This window comes from Lutjanus erythropterus, unplaced genomic scaffold, assembly GCF_056507025.1.
Source record: "Lutjanus erythropterus isolate fLutEry1 unplaced genomic scaffold, fLutEry1.hap2 Scaffold_155, whole genome shotgun sequence".
NCBI classification, from domain to species: Eukaryota; Metazoa; Chordata; class Actinopteri; order Lutjaniformes; family Lutjanidae; genus Lutjanus; species Lutjanus erythropterus.
Window position 1 is genome coordinate 352,766 of NW_028146632.1, and position 19,722 is coordinate 372,487.

At 42.1% G+C, this 19,722-nt stretch overlaps 1 long non-coding RNA gene across 1 annotated transcript in view; it reads right to left on the reverse strand.

Moving 5' to 3' along the window:
- LOC146304304 (uncharacterized) overlaps positions 1-19,722 on the reverse strand; it is a 439,321-nt gene that overhangs the window by 337,068 nt on the left and 82,531 nt on the right. The window contains exon 2 of the long non-coding RNA XR_014769366.1: positions 14,712-14,822. This is a non-coding gene — a long non-coding RNA (uncharacterized LOC146304304). The remainder of the gene's footprint in view (positions 1-14,711; positions 14,823-19,722) is intronic.

Below are 19,722 nucleotides of genomic sequence, written 5' to 3' on the forward strand. Positions count from 1 at the left end.
GGAGAGCACAAGTTAGTAAGGAAAGTGTAGTGGCTGTCTTTTTTGATATAGAAAAAGCATATGACATGATGTGGAAAGAGGGATTATTAATTAAATTGAGTAAATTGGGTATCAATGGCCCAATGTACAGGTGGATCAAGGACTTTTATGTACAAGATCGATCCAAGTAAGAATAGGCAAGTGTTTTTCAAGAAATTTTGTTGTTGAAAATGGAACGCCCCAAGGCAGTATAATAAGTCCTTTGTTATTCTCTATTATGATAAATGATGTGTTTTTGAGTTTGGAGAGTGGGATTGGATAGTCTCTGTTTGCAGATGATGGGGCAATTTGGAAGAGAGGTGGGAACCTGGAATTTATTGTGAAGAAGTTACAGGAGTCTATTGTTAAAATAGAAGAATGGTCATTTAAATGGGGGTTTAAATTCTCAGTAGAGAAAACAAAGACAATGTTCTTTACAAGAAAAAGTTGGCAGTAACTTAAAACAAATTATATAATCAAGAGCTGGAAAGAGTGAAGCAATTCAGATTTCTAGGATTGTGGCTGGATGAGAAAATAACATGGTCAGTACATATTTAGAAAGTAATTGACAAATGTAAGAAAGTTTTAAATGTGATGAAATGTCTTGTTGGAAGTGAATGGGGGTCAGACAGAGCAGCATTAAAGACCATTTACACAGGACTAATAAGATCTTAATTAGATTATGGGAGTATCGCATTTGGATCTGCAGCACATACATATTTAAAAAAACTGGACAATATTCAATATCAGGCTTTAAGATTGTGTACAGGTGCTATTAGAACAACTCCAACATCAGCATTGCAAGTTGAAATGGGGGAAATGCCACTGGAACTCAGGAGAGTACAGTTAACTCTGAGTCACTGGGTTAACCTAAAAGGACATAATGAAGATCATCCAACACAAGATACACTGAGGCCCTGTTGGGAAAAAGAGAGGAGAGAAACAAAAAGCTTTGGGTGGATAATAGAGGAAAAAGCAAAAGAACTAGACATATCAGAAATAAACATCAGTCCAACAGCTCCGCTCTCAGTAATACAGCCTTGGATACTTCCAGAACTCAGTGTTGATCTCACACTGCTCAACAAAAAGAACAAAGAGAAGGGATTTATTTTACACCCACAGTTAATAAATGATTATTTAGGAAATAACTATTATGATTTCATTCAAATATATACAGATGCTTCCAAGAGTTCAAATAACAAAATTGGCATTTCATTTATAATTCCAAAATTTAACATCAAAGTAAGCAAGAGAATCAGTAATGAGCTGTCTGTGTACACAGGGGAGATGATGGCTATACTAGCAGCAGTCCAGTGGGTTGAAGAGGTGAGACCTTTGAGAACAATAATATGCTCTGACTCCAGCTCGTCAGTCATCAGTATGAAAAACAGCCATTCAGACAGCAGACAGGATATTTTATTAGAAATACAACAAACAATATTCAGAATAAAATGATGGGACTGAGCATAACATTGGTATGGATACCAGCTCATGTAGGACTGAGAGGGAATGAATGTGTGCAAAGGAGGCAACAACAAAAAATGACATTGACATACTAGTTCCTTTAAGTAAATCAGAAATGAAGACCATAATTAAGCACAAGTTAAAAGAAAGGTGGCAAAAACAATGGGAAGAAGAAAGAACAGGCAGATGGTTTTATGGAATTCAACGAAAAGTAGGAGCGATGAGGAAAACTTTAAGATCCCGCAGAGAGGAAACTCTAATATCAAGATTACGATTTGGCCATTCAGGACTTCATAGCACACTCTGGAAAATAAACAAACATAACTCAAGAAACTGTGACTTCTGTGGTCAAGAGGAAACTATACAACATGTTATAATTCATTGTCCAAAATATGATTGTGAGAGAAGGGAACTTATATCAAACCTCAAAGAAATGAAGTTGAATTTGGACATAAGAGATATTTTACAGAGAAGTTCAAGTGAGAAATGTTATCAAGCACTGTTACAGTACCTTAGACGAACAAATCTGATAAAGAGAATATAACTGTTGTATTTAATTTAATTTAATTGTTTTTTTGTTTGTTTTTTTGGGGGGGGCTAGTAGAGTTAAGTTAGATTCCCGAGCCACACTCCATACCAGTTGGTGGCGGTAATGCACCATAACGTTGTTTGCCAACCGCCATAAAACACCACGAAGAAGAAGAAGAAGAACGGATTTAGAGGAGATTGAGAGGCGATATCGAGAGCGATTCGGAGCGATTTTGAGAGAGTTTGAGAGCAAGTTGGAGAGAGTTTGAGAGAGAGTTGGAGAGAGGAGAGTTGGAAAGCGATCCAGAGAGCTTCACAGCGATCCAGAGAGCCTTTCCTTCCAGTGATTCCTGTGGTTTCTTCAGCGGACTTGTTGCGGAGGCGCCGTAAGTAATTTTCACACAATTGAGGTACAAAGTGTACAAAGCGTTTTGTCCCTCTGCTGAACGGTTCTATCATAAACTAACTTTTATGTGTAGTTTCAGCCATATTTCACGTTACACTTTTAATGCCCTGAATGCTTTTAATTATATTTATAAATCGGTGTAAGGCTTTTAGCAATAGGGCACTTTGATCTCAAACTAACAGAAGATCAAGCTGTACACACAAGCTAAGTAGCCATGGCCCCACTTACCTCGCCATTCGGCTGCAAGAGCTGTGTCGACCTCGAGTTGGGTTGGAGCAGAGGATATCCACGCTGTATAAAATCCAAGAAGCTGAGAGACACTTGGATACTATCCTCTTCGGCCCCCCACAAGGCTCAGTCAACAGTGAGGAACTGGAGGCCACTGCTCCGTACTTGCCTGACGCCCCTGCTGCTCCGGCCACAGGGCCTTTTCGGCCCCGCAGCTCCACTCAGCCCGCTGCTACTGGTCCGTCCGCTGGCTTCATTCCAACGACTGCTGCTGCTGGTGCTCCGGCTGCTGGCTTCTGTCCACCGACTGCTGCTGCTGGTGCTCCGGCTGCTGGCTTCACTCCGCCGGCTGATACTGCTGCTGCTCCAGCCGCTGGCTCTACTCTTTCTGCTGTGGCCTGCGCTCCGGGTGCTGCGTCCGATCCTGCTCCAATGGATCCCTGGCTCCGGCTAGGGGCAAAGCCAAAAGCCCCAGTCAGTTCAACTCCATCACACCCGGAGCCCTGGGTTGCTGTCGGCAAGCGCGGAAAAAAGGGGAGGCTCTCCGCTCGCACTGCTGCAGCCTATGGCATCCAGTTGGAGAACCGATACGATATCCTCGACCCGCATGACTTTCCCCCACTATCCAGGAACCGGCAGCCTCCTCCACCTCCCGGGTCCAGCGGATCTCCATCTCCCTCGGTCAACATACCTGGACGAGCCTCTCGCCCCACGCCCCGCCGCTCAATGCCGAATTTCACTCCGGCTCCGCAGGGCCGTTACTCCGCCATCTCCCCCGTCCAGCCCCCGTACTCGGATACCTCACCGAGGGAGAAATCTACATCTTCGCCGCCATCAACCACCATCATCATTGGAGATTCCGTGGTGAGGAATGTGTGGATGAAGGGGGCACTCACGCTGTCTTTCCCAGGTGCCACCGTTACGGACATAACAGAAAAAATTCCAGACATCAGGAGATCTTATCCAGAGGCCGACAGAATCGTTATTCATGCAGGTACAAATGATATCTCCAAACAACAGTCCGAACTCCTGAAGCGGGACTTCATTCACCTTTTCAACGTGGTCAAACAGTTTCAGTCAGGAGTTTTTATCTCTGGCCCCACCCCCACCTGTGGCCGAGGAATCGGCAGTTTCAGCAGGCTGCTCAGCCTGAACACCTGGCTGTCCACTGCCTGTAGATACCACAAGATGGGCTTCATAAACAACTTTGATGCATTCTGGGAGAGGAGGCACCTTTTCGGGGCAGATGGACTGCACCTGAACAGATCCGGCAGCCGTCTGTTGTCCGCTAATCTGGCATACGGTATCAAGCACGCACACACATCGTCCACCTCTCCCTGCTACAAGCCCACACCTGCTGACCAGCCCATCAGTGATTGATGTCCCCCGGGTCCAAGTCACTATTATTTTAGTTCCACTTTTAACGGTGAGAGCTGCATTACGGGACTGGGACCCTCAGACTTCTCTAACAATTCATCTATCCCTGTCATTATTACCACCAGAGAACATTTAAAATACCACGACAAAGAAATATCCTCAGGCCCTAATCTCAATAACTTGGAATTTCTAATCATACGTGACCCCCCTGCTGTTCCTCCCCAAACATCGCAGAGGTCACTAAACATGGCACTTTTAAATGTGAGATCTCTTTCAAATAAGACCTTCCTTATAAATGACCTGATTTTAGAGAACAATCTTGATTGTATGTTTTTAACTGAAACGTGGCTCGGCACTGATGGACCTGCAACCCTCATTGAAGTCTCACCCCCACCAGTACGACTTTTCATATTCTATTAGAAATGGTAGAAGAGGAGGGGGGACAGCCACAATCCTTTTAGCAGCACATGGTTTTAAAAACATTTTATTTGGTGAATACATGTCTTTTGAATATCACTCTTTTCTTTTTAGCAGCCCTCCCACACTATGTCTGACAATATACAGACCACCCAAACAATGCACCTCTTTTATCACTGAATTCTCAGAACTCCTCTCAATTATCCACGCTAAATATAACAGGATTATTATTTTAGATGATCTTAATATACATGTGGACAATAAATCAGACTCTTTTAGTCTAGATTTTTTAAACCTAATTAACTGTATGAATTTCATGCAACATGTTACACAGCCCACCCACAACAGAGGACATGTATTAGACCTGGTCATAACCTATGGCCTGTCAGTACAGGTTTCCTCTGTTGTGGATGTAGGCCTATCAGATCATTTCTGTGTCTTTTTTAAAGTGAACAGTTTTAAGCAACAAGAAATTCCAGAACATACTGTAAGGAAACGCTATCTGACATCTGACGTGGCTGCAAGTTTTATTGATATTTTACGTGATATTCCTCCAGAGATTTTACCTTCTTCTTGTAATTTTATTGTTGATAATTTTAACAGTAAACTCAAGTCAGCACTGGACATAGTTGCACCAGTAAATCTTAGAAAGATTAAAACAAAATCAAAACCTATAATAATATAATAAAACTGAAGAGAAATTGCAGAATAGCTGAAAGAAAATGGCGGAAAAACAAACTAACAATTAATTTTCAAATGTTTCAGGAACAGCTGACTATCTACAACAAAGCAGTTAAAAATGCAAGAAGAGAACATTTTTCAAAATTAATCAGTAACAACCACAAAAATCCAAGAGTCCTTTTTTCAACCATTGACCATTTAATTAACCGTTTTTAACCGAAGTCTTGAACCAGACTTTTCATGTGAAGATCTTGCAGCCCACTTCAGAAGCAAAATAGATACTATTAGATCTAATATTTTACATTGTCAGTCTACACATTTTAATGTTTCAAAAAGTTCACCCTTAAATGAGGAAACACTGGAGAGGTTTGTCCAGGTGGACGCTGAAATGCTTGAGAAAGTTATCTCCCAGTTAAGTTCAGCAACCTGCCTTTTAGACACCATTCCAACATCATTTTTTAAAGACGTTTATAGCTTTTTAAGAAACGATCTGCTGACCATCATAAATCATTCACTTCAGACTGGCGTTTTCCCCACTGCTTTTAAGACAGCAGTAGTTAAGCCACTCTTGAAGAGGAACAATTTGGACACATCACTACCAGAGAACTATCGACCTGTTTCCAATTTGCCATTTTTAAGTAAGATTTTAGAAAAACTTGTTTTTAACCAGTTAAATTATTTTATGACCTCGACAAACACTGCTGAAATATATCAATCTGGTTTTAGAAAATATCACAGCACAGAGACAGCATTAGTGAAAATTGTCAATGACATCAGGTCAAACATGGACACAAAAATGCCGTCTGTCTTAGTGCTTTTAGATCTGAGTGCAGCATTTGACACAGTATATCATACCATTCTTTTAAACAGACTCCATAATTTAATTGGCATCTCTGGCACTGTTTTTAACTGGTTCAAATCATATCTCACAGACAGGAAATTCTTTGTCAGCATGGGTGAACACACATCTAGTTTTTATCAAATGAAATGTGGTGTTCCCCAGGGGTCAATTATTATATTAATAATTATTAATGATATTCTCTTAGCTATGATTGTAAAGCACTTTGTGCTACAATTCCTTTTGTATGAAAAGTGCTATACAAATAAAGTTATTATTATTATTAAGTAGCTCTTCAAAAACAAGTTTTTAATTCTACACTTAGGGCCCAACTGTGCAGGTTAAACTCATATATACTCTTGTATGGAGTGGTTATGCACCTCCTCACCCCTCTTTTGGGTGGTTTTAGTCGAAATTGAGCATTTTATAATGTTTTGAAAAATATGCTAATTAGCGTGCTAATCTGCTTATACATAGATACACATCTGGGTCCCATTTTTAGCATTACATATTCCTATCTATCCTTTGTCAGGAAACTCCAGATTTGCATCTACTTGAATACATTTCTTCTTCTTCTTCTTCTTCATCTTCTTCTTTCAATCTTTCCTTTTCAGTTCTGAAAGACAAGAGAAAGAAAGAATGGAGAAGGTAAGTAAATACAAATTTGGGTCTGCTGTCTTCACATGATTTAAAGTAGGGTAGGCCTATTACGTTATTCAGATAAATAGGAAAACAGGATAAAATGGTAAAAGTTATTTATATGCCATGACACCATATTTAAAAGTACAGTCTACATCATGTCAATTTTTTTTTTTGCCCCTTTATAGTTGCGATTGTGTGGACTGTGTTTTAAGGAGTTTCGAAACCTGCCCCAGCACTTTAGGGTGTCACACCCCATACGCAATGAGGAAGAGCGCAAGCTGTTGCTCAAGTATGGGAGTGCACGGTAAGCCAAGTCAATTCTCAATTTTAATTGATATGGAAAATTTTGTATTTCTTTGGCTTTTCAATGACCTCACTTCCTCCCACAGAGTGGACAAACCACTAGATTGCCCCATGTGCGACAAAGGGAATTTTGCCAGGTTGGACAAGCACCTGGCTGACATCCATAGGATCCACGATCCTGTTGTAAGTTTGATGATTTCATTCAAATCACTTATGTTGTCTTACATCAGGCAAAAAAAATAATATATTATGGTATTTTGTGAGAATACTGTTGAATGTAACCAAGTAATATTTCGTAGGACCGCCAGGACGTCATCACTCAGGTGAAGCGGGCGTATTTTGTCCGCCAGCTTGCGGTCCTCAGGAGTTCTGACCCAGAGGTGCCGATGGTCTCCACCTTAGACATCGGGATTGATTTTCAATTAGGTGAGTATGACTACTAGTACTCCTACTTCTACTACTACTACTACTACTACTACTAGTACTCATGGACTTTGAAATTAATCTTCTGTAGATCCTGAGGGCTGTGAAAGTCTTCCACCTGAGTCTGAGGAGGCAAACAAAGAGGGAATCTCAAACCAAGAGGTGGATGTTGCAGAAACAGGGGTAAACACTTTGCATCAGGCAAGATGCATCTTCCACAATTGTATCTATGGGTGACATGTAAAATAGATACAAATCTGCAAGTCCATAGATGTAATTCTGTCAGTGGGAGAGGTGAAAATTTGACTGTGTAACCCTGACCCTAGTGTCTACAACCTATGGAAGGAAGACAGATAGACATTATTTTCTAGTCTTAGACTGCTCAAAGCACTTTAAACTTTTTTCATGCATTTTTTTTTTTTTTGTTTCTGTTCTCTTGTTATTGTCAGGGGCTTGAGCATCTGGCAGTGGAGGAACAGCCCACTACATCATCACCTGTTCCTCTCCCACCTTCACCCAGGCCAGACATGACTTCAGCAGGTGCTTCGCTGGGGGCAACCGACTTGCCTGAGGACCAGCAATTGGCGGCGGAAAATGTCGATAGCTCTGGTTTTGGGTCCATGTCGGTTTCCTCCCTGAGCGTGGCTGGCAGTTCCTGTTCTGTATGCGCCACCCTGACTAAGGACATGGAAGGGCTTTTGAGTAGAATTGAGAAGCTCGAGAAGAAGGTCCAGCACATGTTTACTCCCCAGAAAAGACCTTTCCCCCACACTGGATCCGCGCAAAAGGGGGAACGAAACCTCAGCGACCTCAGGACCTCGCTGTATGGTATGTATGTTTTATGTGTATTAGCTGTGATATTGACATAGATTTGTCCATGACTGTTCTCATTCGTCCAGGTCATTGTAATCGATACAAGCTGAAACTGACACTCACTCGTTGTGCTGCAGGGAGAATACTGCTCGACTTTGAACATTACCGATGCAGCGGCCGGGCGAACCCCCGGGCTAAGGACAATGCCCGTCTCGCACGGAGCCATGTCCTGCGCTTTCTAAAGTTTATGATTGCCGCCGATCATTCAATGGACAGCAGTGACAACATGCTATTCTTGAATAACGTGACGAGGTTGCGATTGTAAGAACCGCTTCAGGAAGGAGAGCAAGTTGACGTCAGCTGACATCAGCAAACTTCTATGAAATGAAGCGTCTCCAGTCGAATGTCGGCTCCAAGCTGGTCACCCATCGACAGCAGGTCCTGAGGAAAAAATCAGGTAATCGGAATTTCAGGAAAAGATTAAATTGAAAGCAAAACGACTTTTTGAAAAGTCTCATGTTTCGCCCTGCATCCAAGAAGCCGGTAAATGGAATGAATGCATTATGTAATGTTTAACACAATGACAGAGCTCTCAGAAAATGAGCTAATGACATAAGGTCGATTATTCAATTGTTTTTACAGAAAACCAGATGGCAGCTGAGGACCAGCTGCGGTTCCTCTCAAAGGCCAAGCACAAGATCCCTGAACTACTTGGTAAGTGGTACACATACTTTAATTTTTGTAGGTGTTTCCTGTGCAAAGTTACTGGGGAGGACACATATTCCCAGAATGTATCTATGCGTGATCAAAAAAAATAGATACAAATCTGGACTTCCATAGATGCGATTCTGGATGCCAGTTAACTCCTGACTTAAAGGAGATAGGGTGATGGGACCACGACCCAACCCCCCCCTGCCCCCCGTTTGTGGGGGTCCTGGATCCAACATAGCGTTCCAGATTTGCCAGCATGTTCGAGAAATGTATCTATGCGTGATCCAAGAAATAGATATAGATCTGTACTTCCATAGATACGAGTCTGGAAGCTTTAAAATTTGATGGGGTCTGGTATCTGCAAGCCAGTGTATCCCATTCTGTCAGTGCGGGATACCAGAATACTTCACTAAATTGTCCTTTCCTTTCTTTTGTTTTTCAGATGACCTGTTCGTGAAGCCCAAAAATGATGAAATAAATCGAAAACTACTTGGCTACCTTTTGGGCTATTTTTCCATCATAAGTGGGCACCGATCGGTCGTTTTTACTAACATGACCAAACGTCAGGTCCAAAACGCTGAGGAGTTTGACAATCAGTCCAAATTCTGAATTCTTGTGTTTTTCCTAATGTATATTATTTGAGACCATGAAAATGTAATCTTTGACTAAAACTGACTGAAGTTCTGAAAATTGCTGAAGCTGGAGAAAAAAAAAAAAAATTTTAACTGTCTGTCATCTAGGTGGACGACCACAAGACCGTGAGATCCTTCGGACAGGCAACTCTGTCACTTTTAAAGAAGGAGTAGCACTGGCTGGTACTCCTTCACACAATCAGTGACAAGAGAAAGAATCGCGGTTCCAAGTATATCCTTGAGCACGTCGATGGAAGAAAAGTCGAGAAGCCCAATCGGCTTCTTGAACTCGCATGGGCAAGTGCAGGGTGCAGGCCACCTGTTTCATTCAACCAAATTAGAAGCAGTGCTGCCACATAGGTGAGTGAATCCACGACTTATCGAGTCTCTATGATGTACGGTTCCAGAGTTATGGCCGATTTAATTCACCCATATAATATATGGTCATAGCATATGGTCACACGTACATGTTTTCTTTTCTGCAGGCCAACCATCATCTCAGTGTGGAGGAGAGAAAGGAAGTGGCTAAATCAATGTGCCACGACGTCAGCACGGCTGAACGTTTTTATGTCACTCTACCCGACAAGAGGGCGTCCCACCAGACCAGGGAGCTATGCATGAAGACCCTTCGCATGGAGGCAGAGGCAAAATCTGACAAACCTCCAGCACCACGAAAGAAAAAAAGGGTTAGATCCCCCTCTCCCTCCACCACCACCTCCGAGGACGGGCAGCCCATCCACTATGATGACACAAATTCAAGTGAGACTTCAATGTCCGAAACTGAACTGGAGGTGATGAAGAGGAGGCGATCGGACCATCGAGCCCAAAGGCCGCGCGGAAGCTGGCCTTTTCGAAGCCGGTTCCCATGAAAGAATTGGTCATAAAGCTGAAAAGGGTTGATCGGGAAGAACGACCGCCAGTCACCCCACCTCCATCACACGATCATGCCGGCTTGGCATTGGACCACGATCACGCCGGCTTGGCTGTGGACGACGATGCCGCCTGTGCATCGTACGCCCAACCCATCCTTCCATCAAACAGCAATGCCATGTTTTATGTGGTCCCGGACACAGCACTCTCCGTTCCGGGCCCATCGGCCGATCATTTTTGTTTTGTGTCAGACGCTCCGGCCTGTCTGGCACCTGAAGGCATCGATCTCACCGTCGCCACGGTCGTTGTGACGGAGAGCCAGCTCTCCGGCCCCACTTATTCCTAGGCATCCATGTCACCTTAGACATTTTGAAATGTTTGTGTTTTTTACTTGTTCTTGATGATTCTCTATACAACCATAATTATTCACTACCTCATGTGTGTGTTAAATACCTCTGTTATATTTTAAAATGTGTCAATTTGTTCATGTTCATTTTTGTGTGTTAAACAGAAAAGTCGTGCAATGTTCTCAACAAACCTGTGTTTTAGTAGTGTAGGATTTAGATGGTATTTTTTTAATGTGTGTATTTTATTCATGTTCATTTTTGTAGGTTCTTAAAAACAAAATTCGTGCAATGTTCTCAATAAACCTGTGTTTTAGTAGTGTAGGATTTAGATGGTATTTTTTTAATGTGTGTATTTTATTCATGTTCATTTTTTTAGGTTCTTAAAAACAAAATTTGTGCAATGTTCTTAATCAGTATTTTAGTAGTGTAAGGGTTAGATAATATGTTTATAATGTGTGAATTTATTAATGTTTATTTTTGTATGTGTGTCCTATTTGTTCACTACCTCTCTTTTATATTTGTTCATTTGAAAATTTATTGGTGTGTTTCTGTGTTCTTTTTTACAAAGTAAAAGACAAAATAGTTTCGTTCAACAAGTACTGTGTTTGTCCTCTCTTCAGCCTTCGCATCACACCAATTTATCAGAGAACACACATCAATAGAAATCAATAGAATCAATCAATGTAATTCTGGAAGCCATACAAGTCAATGGGAGTAGTGGAAATTTGACAGAGTAAAACCCTAAAGTTGGGCTAACTCGAATAACTCCTGATTTAGAGGAGATACAGTGATGGGACCACGACCAACCTCCCCATGTGTGGGGGTCCTGGATCCAACGGTGCCACCCCCGAGTCTCCACCACGTACGGTTCCAGAGTTACGGGCATGTTCGGGAAATGTATCTATGGGTGGTGCGTAAAATAGATACAAATCTGCACTTCCATAGATACGATTCTGGATGCCAGTTAACTCCTGACTTAAAGGAGATACAGCGACGGGACCGCGACCTACACCCCCATTTTTGGGGGTCCTGAATCCAACGGTACCACCGCCGAGTCTCTAGGACTCACCGTTCAAAAGTTGTTGCCAAACATGTGAGATAGAGACACGGGACCCTGACCTACCCCCCCATTTGTGGACCTTCTGGATCCAACGGTCCCACCCCCGAGCCTCTACCCCAAAGAAATTGCACAGAGTTGGCATTAGGAACGAAATGTTAGGAATGAAATGTCAACGCCTCCTCGATACGTTGTTCCTTTAAGGAGATATGACCATTTATCTAATTTTGGAATCTGGAATCTGGAATCCGGAATCTGAAATCTGGAATAATACGCCACCTGTCTTATTTTCACGGTATTGCAACAAAAATTGACATCCTCCGATTTTGAAGGTAAATAGATGCCTGCGATCAGAAAAATCATCCGATCGCAACGGTGATGTCCATAATTGAGTAGCACCTATATTTCAGTTTTTTCACTCGAGGTTAGGTGAGGTTCCTCAAATTCTATCGTCGAGCTGATCATTTCGTCCTTCTAGGACGAAGTTGGCCGGCCCTAATTTAAGACGTGTCCTGAATACATCCAGGTAGATGCTCAGGATTTTATAAATGATAAAAAATCAGGTAAGCTTGAATTAATTAAAGGGCATCATGCCAAGGCACCCAACACTTGTTTGTCCGAGCAGTTGTTGTTGGGGAAGGATGCGTGTGTCATGTTGTGTAAAAATGTAGACGTAAGCGATGGTCTGGTTAATGGTGTTTGTGGTACTGTCACGCACATAGTTAGTTCAGAGAGTAGTAAGTTTCCTCTCAAAGTCTTTGTTAAATTTGATGATGATCATGTTGGTGCACAGAGGAGAAAACGATCTGCAAGTGTTTCAGTAGATTTAGCTAGTTCAGCCGGTATTGATCCAGAAGAAGAAAAGGCCACAAACAAAGGTGGGTTGCGACGGCAGTTTCCTCTTAAATTAGCTTGGGCTTTAACCGTTCACAAAGTACAAGGTCTCACTGTAGATAAGGCTGTGGTGTCTTTGAAGAAGATTTTTGCACCTGGTCAGGCGTATGTGGCCTTAAGTCGTGTTAGAAGTTTGGCAGGGTTGATTATAGAGGATTTTGACGAGAAGACTTTGTACTGTAAAGATGGCATTAAGGATGCAATTGAAAACATGCCTCCCTTCTTGGTTGAAAATATTACAAGGCACAACATCAACACACATACCTTTAATGTGTTCTTGATGAATGTGCAAAATTTAAATCGACATCTAGCAGATTTGGTGGCGTGTACACAGCATTTGCAGCTTAACTGTATTGCTGTGACAGAAACGTGGCTGCCTGAAGTGCCCTCATTGGAAAATGTAAACATTAATGGTTATAGTTTTCAAAGTCAGCCACGGAGTTTATCATACAATAGTAATAACCCCAAATTGATTGAAATTCAAGGCCAACAACATGGTAGTGTTAGCATCTATAGTGCAAACAATTTGGAATGTAATGTTATCCGGCCACCAAATGTAAATATAGAAACATGGAATTTCTTATTAACTATTTACGCTAAAGTTATGGCAAATTCATGTCTTGTGGCAAGACATCAAAATTACATGCTATCCCACAGCCATGCCCTTCAAAAATAGCAAAATCTTTTCATAACTTTTGATCACACGCTTGTCTAGATGGTACACACCGGTTTTGACATCAATCAGAACATTTCTGTAGGAGGAGTTTGTTAAAATCCGACACGTGGAAAAAGCCAAAAATGGCCGCCAAATTCGAAATGGCTGACTTCCTGTTGGGTTTGGCCTATGCATCCAAGAGGCTTTTTTGTGCGTCTCTGTGTGATACATGTGCGTACCAATTTTCGTGCATTTCAGTGAAACTTGCTATGGGGGGGTGCTGCACTTTAAAGGGCGTGGCCAAGCCATACGGCCACGCCCGTTGATGAAACTCATATCAAATGTTCAGACCGGGACTGTATAGTATAGTGAAGTTAATGCTAATTTTTCATTTTTGGCGAAACATCGACTTCGCCGCTCCATCACGACAATGCAGTGACGTCATGGCACGATTTACATAATACACCATTACCAACATGTTAAAGACTTTTTGACCAGATTTGAGTTGGATATGGTCAACATGCTTGGTGCAGGACCTGAAAATGTAAAACATGTCATTTCCTGTTACCACCAGGGGGCGCTATGACAATCATGTAATATTGTTACATAAATGTGTTTAGGGCAGGACTATTATCCATCGTGTGAAGTTTGGTGCAGATCGGACCATTTATGCTAAAGTTATAACAATTTCATTTTTTTTGTCGAGATATCGAAATTCGCCCTTCCGCAGCGGGCGCGCCTTTCAACGTGTGGAATATTTTTTAATAACTTTTGATCACAAGGTAGTCAAGCTCGCAGAAACTGATTTTGAGGTCAATCCGATGAAACCTGTAGGAGGAGTTCGTTAAAATACAACACGTGGAAAATGGCCACCAAATTCAAAATGGCTGACTTCCTGTTGGGTTTGGCCTATGGGTCCAAGAGACTTTTTTGTGCGTCTGGGGGTGTTTTATGTGTGTACCGATTTTCGTGCACATCGGTGAAACAAGCTGCAGGGGCTGTTGTTTAAGGGGCGTGGCCTAGCCATTCTGCACCTCCCACCGCTGAGTACCATATCACACGTAAATTTCCACCATGACTGACGGGTATGCCAAATTTGGTGAGTTTTTGAATATGTTAAAGCCCTGAAATAAGCGATTTACTTTTGTCGTGATAATAATAATTCCTTCAGTTTCAATAGGGTCCTCGCATCAGTTCGGTGCTCGGGCCCTAATAAGAGGCCAAAGACTTCATGTCACTGATGATGAGCCTTGTTGATGTCTGAGTCGAGTCATGACTAAATTGTAAGTTGGTGTAGTCTACCTCCCAAGATGTAGGTGAACATCAGGATTAGGACTAGCTTTGTGGACAAAGACACCATTTATCCTCGTACACTGCATTTCTCTTTGTTGCTGCAAAGACACGTACCGTGTTGACACTGGTGGACGAGTGTTCCACATGTTCAGCAGGAACCAGCGGCTGACGGCTGCCGTTTGAGTCGTCACCTGTTGATGGTGTGGCCACAGGAGAAGTGGAAATCTGTGGTTTGGTAAAGGGATAGAATTGACACACACCCCTACCACAAACAGCATGGAGACACAAATTATTTAAGCCCCATTAATCAGTTTTGCATAGTAGGATGTTGGATGTCTAGTGAATAAGATTTTTGTAAGATGAATGCATACTTTAAGGACCAAACATCACAAGAAGAAAAATAATTATTTACAGACATCTGTTGCATGTCCTTCTACATTGTAAATAAGAAGATGGATAACCACTTATCATACCTGTTTGCGCCAAGGCCAGTCCGATTCACCATAATTGTAGGTAACCTCTTCCCCTGGCACAATGTCTCTGATTGCAAAGAGACAGAGGTGCGGCGTCCCGTCCACTTGAATTGGCCGCATTTTGCAGTTTGGGGTTTTGTGCTCATCATTTACTAGTCTCCCAAGTGACTGGTCCTTCAGAGATGCATCAAGACTATTTAGGAAACAATGGCATTAATGCACAACAAAAACATTCCCTATTTCCTGTTGTAGTGTTGAATAGTGTCATTCTAAATTAAGTATCAAAAATACCAACATATCAAAATACCTATGGATTGACTGTGATATTTTTAATGTGCTTAAGGTATCAACTGTCCAGCTGTAATAATTAGTAATATGTACTACTGGACCAAGTGTTGGTAGTGGCAGATACTCAATGTTAAATTACTTAGATCATGATCAGGGACAGACGACCCTAACTGGGACTTTCTAAACATCAATGAACTCTAATTACAAACTGCAGCTGCAAAAATGGCATATTCAGCCTTACTTACCACCAAGATTTCCCTTTCCATTGAAAATCAAAGAGATATAGGTAAATAAAAAACAAGTAGGCTATGTTAATGATATGCTTGTATCAACTAGGCCAGTAGAATCCATCTCTTACACTAAAGTTCATATTTTAGCAAAACTTATACATGTAGGAAAAGAATACAAGGCAGATAAAGACTGACCTTTGTAAGAGTTCACAAACACCTGTGTAAGACCGGCCTTGTCAGTTTTAAGTCTTATGTGCTTTTCTGCATCATGTTGTGGTGTCATCCGCACCCTCCTTCTGGAAGGATTCTTTAAACTGCAGTCGCCATCAGCCATCATTATCTGTTCACAAAATGTTCAGAAACACTTTTATGTGTCACATTTACCGCCCAATTAATGTGATATTCCAACAATTACTACTACTACTACTATCTAATTTTATTGATGGGCTACATCAAACTCAGAATCATGGACAAACTAACTTTAACTATTCAAATGGGAAACATACGGTACATAGTTGTCAAGATTTGCACAGTATTAGTACTAGGATCTAAACATTCAAATGTTTAAAACATGCATAACAAATCCATAAAATGCCCCCATACTGCTCATCTCAAGTAAACCAAGTGCTTGAGCTTTGCTGACTTGTATAATCAGAACAGACATGTCCCACATCCTGACAGCAGCTGGAATATATTGTCCCGTTCTATTTAATGGGAGACTGAAAATTCCACGACTTTCTGTTCTGATGATACAAGTCAGCGATCCTGAAATGTGTGTTTCTCTTCTATAATACACATTCTACATCGTGGAGGCCACATCTTTACACATACGGCTTCCTTCACCTTTCAAACGGGACAAAGCTCCACGAGAGAAGCAGATCCGTGGAGCTGTGCGCCACGGACGTACACGTAAAACAAGCGCGTCACACCGAATACGCGCTGCTACGGCGTCGCTTTGGGTTGTAAGCGTGCATGACATGTGTCTACATTTAAAGTAATGGGTTCATACGTGCAAAAGACACTACATCTCCAGGCGTGGAGAACCCTGTAAACTCGCAGACATTTTTTACCGCAACACTTGCGGCAACAGTTACAGAGTAGCGTAATTCCGCGGGAAAACCGCGGGCCTGGCAACCATTAGGATGCTACACATTTGAAGAAATTCAGCTAACTCTAGCTAGCAAGGCAGAGGGCTAATTAAGCTATCCAGATGAGGAATAATTAATGTTTTTGGCTGGCAAATATTATGTATAACTCGTTAAATTTCATGTGATTATGTTCTACAAAGGCGCTACTGGTCTACAGTCACTTAAGCCAAACATAACGTAGTTAGTTACCTGTCATTGTGGTGTTGACTCCGCGAGATGACGCGTGCCGCACCGTTTGGATCAAACCAAGTATGAGCGGCGGCGAGGGGTGATTCTGAGATGCTATAGCCTATATGATAGTAGTAGAAGATATATCGACTTATCGAAATATTATTTATCCTAACTATTTATTAAAAACACGTTAGTTAAAAACCTGTCGTTGTGGTGTTGACTCTGTCCATACTGCTGCAGTGGTGAAACTAGGAGACTCGGCTTGCTGCACCGTTTGGATCAAACCAAGTATGGGCGGGGGGGGTGAGGTATGCTGTAGGCAACATACCAGTAGTAGAAGATATATTGACTTGAAATCTTATTTGTCACAACTGTTTATTAAATAACAGAGGGTAACGCAAAAAGACAGCCCACATTTTTAAGTGCACCTCTGATTCACTTTCCATGTATGATCCATGGACTTCCGGGACAGTTTCTGTACAGTGTAACTCCCTGTCACTGACCATGTATTTTCCGGAGATTTACAGTATAACTTACGGTCACTTACCATATATGGTAATACCAGGACTAGTCCTGTGTAATTTCCCAAAACTTAACCTGTACTTTCCTTATATGAATCAGTAAGTATATGAATTAATTGTGATAAAAACAAATGCTTCTGCTTCACTCACATTTCAGTGATTTATTATGTTAATGTTTAATTGTATGATTTTGAATGAGAATAAGAAATAGGTCTGAAAATTGGCTCATAACAGGCAGGCTGGAGTCTACCTCTCTCAAGTGCACATCTGGAAGTCTGGAACAATACAGTAATGTAATCTTTGTAATGTGTGTGACTAAAGGAAGGGATGGCTTTGAGAGTACCACAGAGGCCACTGCTGGGGGAGCCATCTCTGTCAACATGGGAATCAAACCTACAAGCTTAAGGTCAAGACAGAGCTAATCATATAGACACATGATCATCTTTCTCAGCACAACTGAACTCCGCATGAGAGGTGATGAATTTTTGTGATGAGTAAAGTAGGGATGTAACAATATCAAAATCTCATGATAAGACCTCAATAACAAGTTCCCTGTACAATATTTATTGCGGTATTGCAAGGCATATCACCCCCTAGCACAATGTAAGCTGGACTAATAACTCTTTTCCCGGCCCACAAAGAGGAGAGAAGAGATGGTAGAGAGTGCCTTCTTGACTATGCACAGAACATACATCACATCTACCTCATCTGTTATATCCCTCATGCACAGTCATGGTCTGGGAATCATGGTTATGGCCTTAATGTCCTGGACTCTTAGTTTTTTGATTTTTGATCTTGTTTGTCCTGTGTTTTTCCCCATCCTGTGTTTCCTGTGCTCCTCTCCAGCCTGCAATTTCCCTCCACACCTGCCCAGCATCAGCCTCGTTAGCACTGCCCTGCTCCCTTTCCCCCCTACGCTTTCTCTCCACAATGCCTGCTAGTTTTGGGTCTGCTAGCCACCAACTAGTCTTCCAGCCTGCTAGTTCTTGGCCTGCTAGTCGCCAGCCTGTCTCTACTGAGCTGAAGCGATCTCCTGTCCCTGCTGTGCTTTGCTGCGGCAATAACGACCCTCAAACACCATTTGTTTGTTTACCACCAAAGAAGAAGAAAATGAATGAAAGGAACTATGTAAATATTCATTTTGGCTACTTTTGCAGTGGTAACATGTCAGAGCAAACAATTGTAAACAAAGTGTAAGTAGAAATATAGGTAACTCATTGGTCACAAAGAAAAAAGTTGTCTAGAGAGAGAGAGTATGATTAGAGTATTGAATTTTCACCCCCTTTTCAGGGTGGGCTGTTATCTGGCCAGGCTTCTTTTGTGTCTTTTTTGGCGGCTACGTCAACACACTCACATCATTACATGGCAGCCATTCTGGCCCTGTGGCCAGTCCATCACTGATTGCAGGTATTTTTTATTATTTGTAAGAGGGAATATAGCACTACACCAACAACTTGTTGTCAACCCATGATTGTCTGGACTTATGAGTATTTTAGGGCAAGTGTGTACAATTGATCTCTTCCACTGGAAGCCACATGGACAAAGGAGGGAAAGTGGATGGGGGGATCCACTTTCCCTCCTTTGTCCATGTGGCTTCCATGGGTGCTTTCAGACAGATACAGCTCTGGTTCTGGCTCTGGTTCTGTTCTGGAGTATCTGAACCTTGGTGCTTTCTGGTGAACCAGCCTGCGTTCACACCAGTTTGAGCAAAACCTAAGTGGGCGTATGTTAGTCTGCATTACTCAGGTACAAGTAAACACAACAGTGGCAACATTTTTGCTTTTATGCTGTCTCCGTAAACCTCCTTCAGTTTATTAATTATTTGGTCTGGTGTTGAGTGAACCCAGCCTTGGCCATCTCTTACTTAAGTTTAAAGATAAGAATTACTTTACTTTATTAAGCCCCAAGGGGAAATTTATACAGCTCACACACACACAATATCTGAATAAAGTCACGTTTGGGGACAGTGGCCATTTTTAGACAGAAATGCATGTTGGTGCTTGTAGAATATGATTATAATGAAAACTAGCTAGCCACCAGCCAGTCTCCCAGCCTGCTAGCCGCCAGCCAGTCTCCCAGCCTGCTAGCTCTGGGTCTGCTAGCTGCCAGCTAGTCTCTCATCCTGCTAGCTTTGGATCTGCTAGCCGCCAGCCAGTCTCCTAGCCTGCTAGCTTTGGGTCTGCTAGCTGCCATCCAGTCTCCCAGCCTGCTAGCTTTGAGTCTGCTAGCCGCCAGCCAGTTTCTCAGCCTGCTAGCTCTAGCTATAGGTCTGCTCACTACCAGCCTACAGCTCA